Here is a 12,337-nt window from a genome sequence, read left to right on the forward strand (position 1 = left end):
TTTAGATAACTATTATTAATAAAAACTATAAAACAACACCTAATTTAAAAAAAAAAAAAAAAAAAAACAAAACAAAACAAAATTTACAAAATATAAGGGCTTGTTGTTGAATAAAATCATAGTAGTTATAAGTTTCCACTTGGTTGTTTGTGATCGCTATAAATCTTTGATTTATATTTAGCATTTCCACACCCTTTTATTATTGCTTCACAGTCTTATTTTCTTTTACCTTTCCCGTTATAACCCTATTGACAACCTAGCATTTAAATTAGCGATAGTAATGTTCTTAATAAACCCATAACTAGTTGTTGAAGAGTAATACACTCACTTTGGGGTTCTTCAATTTATCTCTTTTGACTATGCAAATACAAATTTTTTGACTTCTTCCTCATAATGCATCCCACGAATAATTGAAAACACTAAGTTCTTATTGTTAGTGATACAATCCTCCTTTCCTTTTCACACTATCTGAATGTTAGTGGTTCACAAAATGGACATCTCCTACGATGCCCATTATCCACAATGGAGACACTACATAACTCCTTAAATAACCCCTTACCCTTGCTCATAGTGAACAATCTAGCATACTCAAAGATTTGATTGCTTTCCAACATTCCATTTGAAAAGGAGAAGAAGAGTAGAAAACCTAATAGAAAGAAAGACTATCCTTTTACAATTCTGTGTAAAGGGAACCATGGGGATTTTGAAGAAGTAGACAAATTTCACACCTCTAGACCCAAAAAACAATATAGAACATACCAAACCACCAAGCTAAGCCACACAAGAATAGAGCCAAAAGAGCTTAAGTTGTGTTAACCAATAGAACCCAATCAATGCAAACCATAGCCAACAACACCTTAACCACTCAATGATCCACCAAGGCCACACAAACTAGAGCCAACAAAACTCAAATCGTGCAAACCACTAAGACCAATGTCACATAAGGACGATTGAAGAGAACTAAAATCCAACTATCTAATGTATTCATGCCATCCAAATTATATAAAACTTATTATACTATTCATCCATATTTGTTAGTCCCTACCTCGCAAGGGACAATAGCATTCGCCCTGCGATCAAACTTCCTTGACTCTCGATTAGTTTGTGGCTTTTTAATAACTTTAACCAAATTTTTGGGAAAATAATGAATATTTCTATTTTTTTGTAAATTCAAAAATAATTTTCTAATTTATGGAAATCTTATTTATAATTTTCCATTGCCAAAGCGAGTCTTGATGTGACATAATTCCTTGGTGGAAGGCGATTTATTTTCAATATTTGTCAGTGCCTGACAAGTCATTTTTAAATAACAATAAAAAGACTAATTTTGTAAGTGGCCATTCCGTCAGTGAGTGCTCTGAAATTGACACTGTTATGCCTAACACTGCTATTGGTCTTCCTAATGATGCCTGAATTGATGAGGTGTTAGGTCCCTTATGTAAGTGAACGGGTGGGGGGGGGGGGGGTGGAGTGTTATGTCCCTTTCTTTCACACATCCTTTTGTCCACAATTCTTCTTTTAACACTTTATTCGTTGGTTGAGGAAAACCCCTTCTCACCTTTCATCGGCATCACTTCTGGCACCTCAGAGTTAGAACCTTTCTCTCCCTTCCGCCTCATTTCACTCAGGAATAAATATGCATTTCACAAGCTTACCACGGACTATAAGTGTTTTACTAGAATGCAGAGAGCAAAGTTTCTCAATAACCACTTCTCAACTCCAATACTATTTACAGAAGGAGATCTTTTATATGAGCATGTGAATAACAAAAAAAAATGAGAATAAGGGCTTATAATTAGTGGAAAACATGGATAAAAATATTTCTATTTAGTTACTACTTTTTTTTTTTTTGTAAGCTTCGGTAGGACCCACTTTTTTACAACTTTTCATTTTTTCCACTTTTTACAACCTCGCAGGATTCGAACTTAGGTGGGGGGTGTGAAAGCCATCCGCCCCAGCCATTACATCATGCACGTCATGTGCCTCTATTTAGTTACTACTTATTAGGATAGGTTACTATTTTTACTATATAGGATCCTTCCACCTTAAGGATAACACGAATGAATATTAAGTTGATTTGGGTTTGGCTTGAGAGACAAAGCAAGCTTATTTTATTCGAGGAATAACTATTTCCATCTAATAATTAGGTCTATCCTAAGGCAGGTTGCCCCACTAACTGTGTTGGTTGGATATTAACAATAAAACTTAGATTAATATATTATGTGGAGTACGAAGGTGCGGAGGAAGCTTTCTTCCTCCGCACCTCCGCACTCCGCACAATGTATCAACATTATGGAGATTACAACAACATACCAATAAAATGTATACATAGCAATTTTTTTAAATCTAATCTAGTGCATTTAAAAATTGCAGCTATTCATGTTTCTCATTTCCCTTCGCTTTCACTCCCCCCACTTGCTTTCTCAACTTACAAAATCTCAAAAAACAAATCTTGAAGTCTTACTAATCATATGTTGAAATCTTGCGAGAGCAAATATATGCACAATAAAATGAAATAAAACTCACCACATATGCTGAATTTGAGTTCGGTTTTGAGCTTGTTGGGTTCTTCCCCTTTCCTCATAATAGAGTTTAACACCCGTCTACATGTCCTTTTCATTCCCATACGCATAATCACCACCATCTTACTAACTAAAGGATATCCAATGTGTTAATAGATTCGCTGATATGACATAATGAACTCCCCACCTTATCCACTATAGCCCTTTCGACACCAAGCTAGATGTCCCACTCACTATAGTCTAATCTACAAACAACAAGCGGGAAGCACATAAGCAAGTTGTGTTAGGCATGCTAGTTGATAACTAGGCAACTAGCTTTTGCTGGCATTCATTCACTATGACTGACTTATTGGAAAATATAAGCAATCGTTCTAGCATGTTGGCTAATGAACTTCATATCAACTAGCGTAACTATTCCCCCACCCCCCCCGACCATATTAGTAACTTATAAGTTCATAAAGAAAGAATGAACACACCACTTATATGAGTCTTTAAGTTATCCCTTTGGTCTTCGTGACTCCATTCCTCTCCCTATGGTCGAGTAATTGAAGTTTCTTAATTTTCCCCACAAGTTTGCTCATATCAGTAACGAGAGAGATAAGCAAGCAAGCACATAAATCCATAGATTTGACGTGACACGAAGTGTTACTTTAACACATTAGTTGACTCATCTAATTTCTAGTAGAAATTATGGTGTAGATTTGCAACTGCTCATGAAATTTTAATCAAAATCACAAGACACAAACCTACTCTACTTCTCTGCGGAAGTTAAATCACAATTTAGAACAAAAATTCAGACATGCAATAAGAAATAACACACATACACACCATATTTTTTCCAAGGGAAAGAAATCTGCTAAAAACCCCAATGCCTGCTTGCATTAATTTGATGAATAGAGATGTATTACAATCACTTTGCTCAATTGAGCACAACCTGCAAGTGAATAACCTATCTCTTTGCTCATTGTGAAGCTCTGACCCAAACTTAGTCAATTTATGCCTCTTCTTGAGCCCTATTTTCTTGCGCAATTCCTTGAGAAATTAGGCCCCTATTATTTAAGAATTTCTCCAAAATTGATTGCGCAGTTCCCAAGGTTGATCATTTGACTGCATGCAACACCTGTACACTCAACACTAGTCTATAATTGATGTAACAATGCCTTGAAAACTCCACCACAACTGGGGAACTCGAATTATGTGCATGCAGTAGCTATTTTGGGTTGATTGATAAGTTAACTTGATGATCACTGTGTTAGATTGAAGTCCCACTACACAACTAACCTTCACTAGTTCCTCCAACAATTGGAACTAGTTTAACTGAAAACAACTTGAGATAATTGACCTTGATTGCTACAAATTAGCAATCACATATTCTTAATTGAACTCTAACTCCTCCAACTCGAATTTACTGAGTGAATTAGGTGACACAAGCCATGTCACACAAGTTAATTGCATCCAAGTTGTTTGCTGATGTGGAAATCCGAATTTTCTCAATTTAATCAAGGCAAAATCAAATTGAGAATTTCTTGCTGCATTTTCAACATTTCGGTAACTAGAGATATGATAAAGAGAAGACACAGTTGTCTTAGAGTCTACCCCACTTTAGCCCACTTAATGAAATCTAAAGGTCAATAGTTCAGGAAAATCGGAGCTATTTGAGGTAATTCAAGTTTGGCATTTGCGAATAAATCCAAAGAGATATGTTACTTACTAATTAGAAAAAATAATCTACAAAGCCTTATCTACTTAACTTATTTCTCTCGTTGGAGAAACTCAATCAATTGGATCAACTTTGAGGCACCAAGATAAAGGATCTTGTGTATGGGTGGGACCAGGCTTGCAATAAGTGCTTGGTCACCGATTAACTTGAATGTTGCCATCTATGACTCTATCTATACCTTTGTCTCTGCTATGTATTTATGGGTAAAGTCAGTCAATTAGCCCACCATTATTGGCCAATATGTTGGTAACTTAGATGATGGTTATAGGCTGGTTCAACTTCGCGAGTATTGTCTGACTGGTAAATGATCAACTTTAGGCATGACCAAAGCATGAGCCATTCATAACTAGTTATTTATGGGAAAATCCCCGGCTCATGACACATATATAAATTGGAAAGAAACAGGGTTGCACATGCATTATAAGGCACAAATAAGGGCATAGGCCGTATTGGTTGGGCCTATATAAGTAGACATAACCTTACCAAATTACTTCCCTTTAGACGTATAACATAGATGAGACCATAACATTGATCGAAAATTGATTGTAATCCAAGTCAACTTCACACCAAAGATGCTAGAAAACATAACAACCACCAAACAATTGATAACATGGCTAGACTTATCAGCGTGAGAAAATTCTATGCCTCATACCAAAACCTTTGAGACCATGAGCGACCAGATGAACCAACGTGACAACCTTGAGAGATATTATAAGAAACCCTCAGGCCCGGATTATAAATACCTTAAAGAGAACACAATGCTAGGTAGTAATGAAAGGAAGGCGTAGCAGGCCCAAACAATCATATAGTTACATATCCACTAGTTTCAGATTGATATTATGTTTCCCAAGCACCAATAATAGTGGAGAAAGCAACAATACCACTAGAAGCATGGTAAAATTCTCAAGTTACAGAGTCCCTTCCATATTCCTTTCAATATATGGATCTAGTATAATTCAAGCATATTCAATTGCTTACCTTTGCCCTACTAATAAGTAGAAACACTAAAACCATTAGTCTCACACGTGGCATCCCTTCTAGCTCCAAGCACAATTCCGTAGCTATTAGTTCAATAAGGAAAATATGCATTTAAAACATGAAATTGTTAACGTTGATACATTGCGCTGAGTGCGGAGGTGTGGATGAAGCTTTCTTCCTTCACACCTCCACACTTCACACAATGTATCAATGATGTGGTGATTAACAATAAAACTTAGATTGAGACATTGTGTAGAGTGAAGGTTCGTTCCTCCGCACCTCCACACTCAGCACAATGTATCAAAGTTATGGAGATTACAACGACATACCAGCAAATGTATACATGACGAATTGTTTAAATCTAATGTAGTGCATTTAAAAAATGTAGCTAATCACGTTAGTCATTGCCCTTTGCTTTCACTCCTTCCACTTGCTTTCTTGACTTACAAAATCTCAAAAAACAAATATTGAAGTCTTGATAATCATATGTCAAAATATTATGAGTGGAAATAACCAATATATGCACAATAAAATAAAATAAAACTCACCACAAAGACTAAATTTGAGTTCGGTTTTGATTCATTGCATTCCTTTTGGAACTTTTGTTAACATTGAATTGAAACTAAAACATCATGATAAAGAACAATATTACATGATTGCATGCATTTAAACATAAAATAGTTAACGTTGATACATTGTGCGAAGTGCGGAGGGGAGACATGATGAACGACGGAGCTCTGCAAGGGTTTGGAGATGAATGGTCCATGGTTTCGACTGATCCTATTATGGATTCTGTCCCGACTGAGCTCGTGGCAAATGAAGATGCCATAGCCGTTGGAGAAAACCCCGTGAAGGCGTCAAAGGGGAAAAAGGGAAAATCCCAAATGGAAAAGAAGTCGACAGTTGACAAGGGTTCGGAATCCCTTCCTACACAACCCCTTCATTTACAGAGGATCTTTGAAGCCATCACGACTCTAAAGGAGTGCATATGCGATAGTGAAGTTCATGAGCGAAAAGCATAAATCTGAGGTCCAGCTTCGGAAGTTGACAAATACCAACAAGCTAACCAAAGCGAAAGGCTCTAATAAGCTTGGCGAGAAAGAAAAGAAGAAGGATGCACCCAAGCCTAAGACAGAAAAGAAACCTGCAGCCAAGAAGCCTAACGCACCTGCTGCCAAGGCTTCCACAAAGGCCCCTCCCAAGGCCTCTATGCCCGAGGCGCCAAAGAAGTTCGTGCCTATGGCCCTAAAGAAAGTTGTGGCTCCAAAGATTGTTGCGAAACCTGTTGCTCCAAAGGCAGTGGCTCTCAATGCTAAGGAACTAGCTGCAGCCGCTCAAATTGCTACTCCGAAGGCTGCGATGAAGTATATCCCCAGGTTAGCCTGTGGGGTCACAAAGAAAGCCAAGAAGGAGACTGGCTACAGGGAACAGGCCAATAGATTTTTGAAGGAGCCCATAGAGACGCCAATGCAATGTGGCACACTTGATGTTGCTTGGCCTTGCTGCCTCCAGACGGAATCAAAACCCTCACCACTGGTAAATTATTTCCGATTTCATTCTTTTATTAAAACCCTTTCGAGGATGTCACTATTGGTTTGGGTTCATGCAACAGACTGTGTGTTGCATTTGAAGAACCTTATCTCCCATCATTTTGGATTTCCTGCTGGATTACAATATCTTATTTTTGGGGGCAGAGCACTCTAGGATCCCAGACCTCTCACAGACTACAATTTTTTACCTGTGTCTACTATAATACTCAACCTGAGAGGTGGCGCAACAAACTACAACAAAACAAATCATACAGGATGAGGCTTTGGGAGCAGTTCAACCAAAAATACAGAAACACATCAAAAGCACAAAAATGGAGGACTTTCTTTCAAGAACATCCACCAATGGAAAAATACACCTACAGCGACAACAAAGCAAGCCAGAACCGAAAATAGTCCATATATTGTGGATCAATTGAATAATATCCAAGAACTAAACATAGATATACCAGAAATAGATGAGCATTATAATATTTTTGAAAAACAAGCTATTATCTTTCGATTCAACTGTTACTGGCCAAAACCCACTAAGCTCTTTCATTGGATTTTCTTAAACTAGACTACTCACTGTGATATTCACCTTTGTTCCAAGGGGTTCTTCATTGTGAATTTCCCTTCAACAGAGGCTAGACACATCATATTATGGGAGGGACCATGGTTCCGGGGATCCACGGGTCTCTTCATCGCACCATGGTTTCCGGAATTTGATGCAAATACTATGGTTGTTTCCAGGATGCCAGTTTGGGTTCATTTGCACAATCTCCCATTACATCTTTGGAACCAACAAGTCCTTGCAGACATCAGCAACACCATCAAGCAATACATTAAAACGGACACACAAAGGCTGGAGGAAAGAATTTTCACATTCACACGAATTTGTGTGGAAGTAGATCTCAGTAACAGCTTGCTAGACCTCATACAACTGAAGCACAAATAATGGTGCTGGACACAGATACTAGATTATGAAAATACAACATTTGGATGCAGAATCTTTCGGTAAACAAGACACCTACAAAATATGTGCCCTAAAGCCAAAAAAGAGACCCGAAGAAAGAAGAAAACAGGGAAACAGGCCAAGGGATGGCAATTTTCCCCACCAGTCTTTGATGAGGAGGAGGAAGCTTATGTGGATCATCCCATACCCAACGAGGACAATCAGATGAACAAAGAACCAGAAGCACAGGAATTACATCCACAGTTTCTGATGGACTCACAACTGGTAAAGATACCAGACACAATGGATACCAGTGGATCCAAACGACTACATACATCAGACAACTCTGATTCTGATAAAGAAAACCCTCAACCTGAGGCTGACACTTTTCTTGCACTTGTATCTTCGATGCCAACTCAAGGGGAGTGGCGCAAGGTTGAGAAGAAAAAAGGGAGAAAAACATGATTTTCTCCCCATATGCACATTATTTTTTTGCAACTTCTAATCAGCAGTCATTGATTGGCCTATGAATGCATCTCAACATCTACAACAAGTAATTTTGTTTTCATTAATAAAATTACTATTTTTCTTTTGGGAAAAATTGCGCGAAGTGTGGAGGAAGAAAGCTTCCTTTGCACCTCTGCACTGTGCACAATGTATCAATTATTTTATTGAATTATAACTGTAGTTTGCACATGCGATAAAAGAGTATTTTGTTGGAATGAGAGGCTTTTCACGCTCAAATTGAAGTATAAGAAAAGATCTAAATTCAAATTGTGAAAAAATGTTTCATAAATCTAAACCATACTACAAAGAAAATAGGTAACAGAGACGTAGATGGTTGTGAATATTAACATTCACCCGCTTATTATCTTTGCCACTTGCACTAATGAACCTGAATCGTTGTGAGGGAGGAATTAGAGTTCAATCAACAGGTTGATGGTTTACTATACAACGTCTTAAGTTGAGGGTTCAATATTAACATAAATGAATATCAAAAGGTAACTAAACTGAATTTATGAATTAATTGAATTTAAATCAATCAGACTACACTTAATAGCATTACAAAAACATTCAATTTAATAGGATGGTTTATCAACCAAAACCCTATCCTTCACACACTCTATCTATATATTAATTTCGTGACATTCTTTAAAAATCATAAACAACGACTTTAGCTAGGTAAACAAACTATAACAAATACGAGGAGGAAGCTTTAATCCTTCGCGCCTCCACACTCTGCACAATGTATCAACGTTATGGAGATTAACAATAAAACTTATTTTGATACATTGTGTGAGATGCGAGGGAAATTTTCTTCCTCGACACTTCGCACAATGTATCAATCTAAGTTTTATTGGTTTGTGTTTTGGAGAATAATAATCATTTAATTTGTAGTAGCATGGGGCTAGTGTGGAGGGTAATCGACAAGCTGGCATGTCTAAAACATGGTCACTACTATAACAACAATACATGTGTGCTAGGCAATTCAAACTCTTTGTAGAATAATATTCTATTTCTTCTTATAAAACTTGGGTTCCCTTACGATGTACAATGACCACAAAGCTTATCCAGTTATGGCCTTTTCATCATATTTTTTCTACTTTATGTTTGTAATTATAGAGGACAATATGGGCATTACTATTAATGCTTCACATACCATAAGTAATTGATGTGTCACTCGATGCAAAAGCAAAGGTGGAAGCAGGAGGTGACCTTTGCCCAAGAGAGGGCAGGTGAAAGAGGCCATTGTGGCCTATGATATCAATAAAATCTTAATTACGATGTGCTCAGATAGGAAATTGTTGGTGGGCTATAGACTCACAAGAGAGATTTTGTATCAATATTTGAAGATTAGTTAGACGATCTACATTTTGTTTTCTCGTCCTTGTGGTTTTTTTTTTCCTAATCAACATATGTGAGATATTAGTTCCATTTTCAAAATTGACAAAACATTTAGCTTTGGCTTTATAAATTAGTTGCATGTCGAATTTGAATCAAAATACTGGTTAATGAAGTGCTTTTAGCTTTGTATAATCATTGACTAGGTTGCAACATTTTCTTCTGGAGCACAATAAAGTCACTTACTCAATAAAAGGCAAACTGTGTGCTTCTACCTAATTGTTAACTAAACATACATGTTGAAAAACCTTGGGCACCTTCACAATAAAATTCTTCTCAAGAAAATGCATAAGAATCATATGGTTTAATTTGTATGTGGGATTTGGTGATTGTTTAGAAGCACACAACTTAGAATCCATGATATGAGCTCCTTGCTTGGTTGGGCATCTTTCTTTTTGGACGACATCATCTTTCTTGGCCATTCAAAATATGTATTGAGGAGTTTATAAATGGGCTACCCGATTGCAAATTATGTTCATCAAGTGGGTATGGACCAACAATTGGATATCTAAATCTAAGCTCAAGGCTCAAAAATGAATTTGTTTACATAAAAGGTTCATTGTGGATTAATTTTTTAAATAATACCGCTAAAATAAGTAACACCCAAAAATTCTGATGAAGGTAACTACATGACAGACCGATATGATTTTGGTTTATTCAGGAAAACTAACTCACACTCAATGGAGAATGTTGGTTCCTATTCATTTTGTGTCAAAGAACACTACTCAATTCTTGTTGAGATATGTTCAGTGTGCCTTGTCCAACCGCTGGTTATGTGCGGGGAATGCCTGTGCGTAGCAAGGGACACAAACTCCCCCACACACCCTTTCTCTGCACACACTTTATTCATATATAGACACAAAACCGTTCTTGGATTTCAAACAGAAAATGTGCTACGTCTATAACTTCTTTGCTTCATATGACTCCCACATTTTAACCTTTTTCATTGCATATGTAAACTTGTACCTTGTTTTGTAAGTTTCCATTGTCACATCTACAACCCCACAAGGTTAACATTCAAAGTGGAAGAGGCTCATACACACACTACTTACAAGGAAATAAATATAATGTTGAATAGGCTTCTCGTTTTGAAAATATATATTTTATTGCATTAGGTAGACAAATATGCGTGTTTATTTAAAATGGGCATTCATAATTTTAATAAGAAGAAAGTAAATAAAGGATGCGTGGAAGTTGTGTATGTGCAGGAAAACATGTGTGTGGAGGAAGGAACACATCCTTTCTTCCACACATATCCCTCTTCTGCACATACCTTCAGCGGTTCAGAGCAATTGCTATAGCGATTACCAAGTGTGCATATCTAAGGGTTTAGCTTTCATTATGTGGAGTGAGAAGGTGCAACTTGCAAAAATGATTGCAGAAACGAAACATTCTCAAATAACGACAAAACACGGACCTCGCACAAAGAAGAAATTACTATGCTACTATGCAACTATAACCCTTATTCATAGGACTTTGAATCCTAATCCCAATATTAATATAAATTCAGTTAAGATAAATTCAATCTTCTGACCCCTAACTTTGAACATCCTAATTAAGAATTTCCATACAACGAAAAATAAAACATTATTTTATTATTATTACGTCGATAGGTGTTTTTATTGTGAGGTTATATATATTTACACGGTAGAGATTCAGATGACGTCGTGCACGGTTGTCGTGCTCCAGGTCATCATGGATTACAACCAACTTAAAGGAGGAATTTGTAATTATTATGACACTTAATTTATCTCTTCTGAAAATTTGGCCCCTACTTATACATGCTCTGCATTACCTCTAGCTTTTTCTTACTCACTTCATCAAATACAATAACAATCTCTCGTCCAAGAAGAATCTATTTATCCATATCATATCTTGCTTCTGCTACTTCTTCAGGATCAAAATATTGCACAAAACCAAAACCAAAACAACAATCCCCTTTACATAGGACAAAACAAATAATCAATTAGCAGGGTCAAACTAAAATAAAATGACCATAAAATTTGGAAACTCACTTGGATTCAACATCTAGCATCCTACCTAGCTCTCGCCACAAATTTCTTGGTTGAGAAACCTCGAAAAGGTTATGCATTTGCAAATGATATGACTGAATTTTGCTCTCTTTCTTTGCTTGAACAAATTTTAAGACCTTGTGACTATATGGAACTGGAAATTAGAAAAGAAATCTCATGAAATCAACTAAATTGATAAAATTAATTGTGAAACCTCTAGAATGTACATTCAAGAGCATAATATATACACTCTCAATGCATTTCCAAATGAGAAAAAAATGAAATTCAAAGTGAGAGACAACTATATCAGGAAATAAAAAGGATTGATATTCTTGTATGATTTCTAAACAATAAAACACAAATGGCAAAAAATATTCAAACATTTCAGGTGAATAGGAAGATCTTGAGCTTACCTGTTAAAGAAAAACCAATCATGGAATCAAACTGAAGATAACGTCAAAGGAAACTATGTTAATCATGGGAAGCTCCAGAAGTTGACAAGCAATTAGATGAAAGTGTTCAGACACAAGCCAATGTATACTATTAGAGAATTCGAGGTAGATATTGTCATGGGGCGATGAGATTTGAGGCAAACCACATTCGTCGTTCTTTGTCTCTTCCTTCCTCAGCTCCCTCTACTGCAAGCGAGGAACTCTCCTCTCTAGGATTGGCGAGCACTAAAGAATGAGGGTCTCAACCTAGAAATAGTGGTATGCCCTAGC

The sequence above is a fragment of the Pinus tabuliformis genome, chromosome 8 (assembly GCF_031772625.1).
Source record: "Pinus tabuliformis cultivar Carrire ecotype Pingquan chromosome 8, CPIR1, whole genome shotgun sequence".
NCBI classification, from domain to species: domain Eukaryota; kingdom Viridiplantae; phylum Streptophyta; class Pinopsida; order Pinales; family Pinaceae; genus Pinus; species Pinus tabuliformis.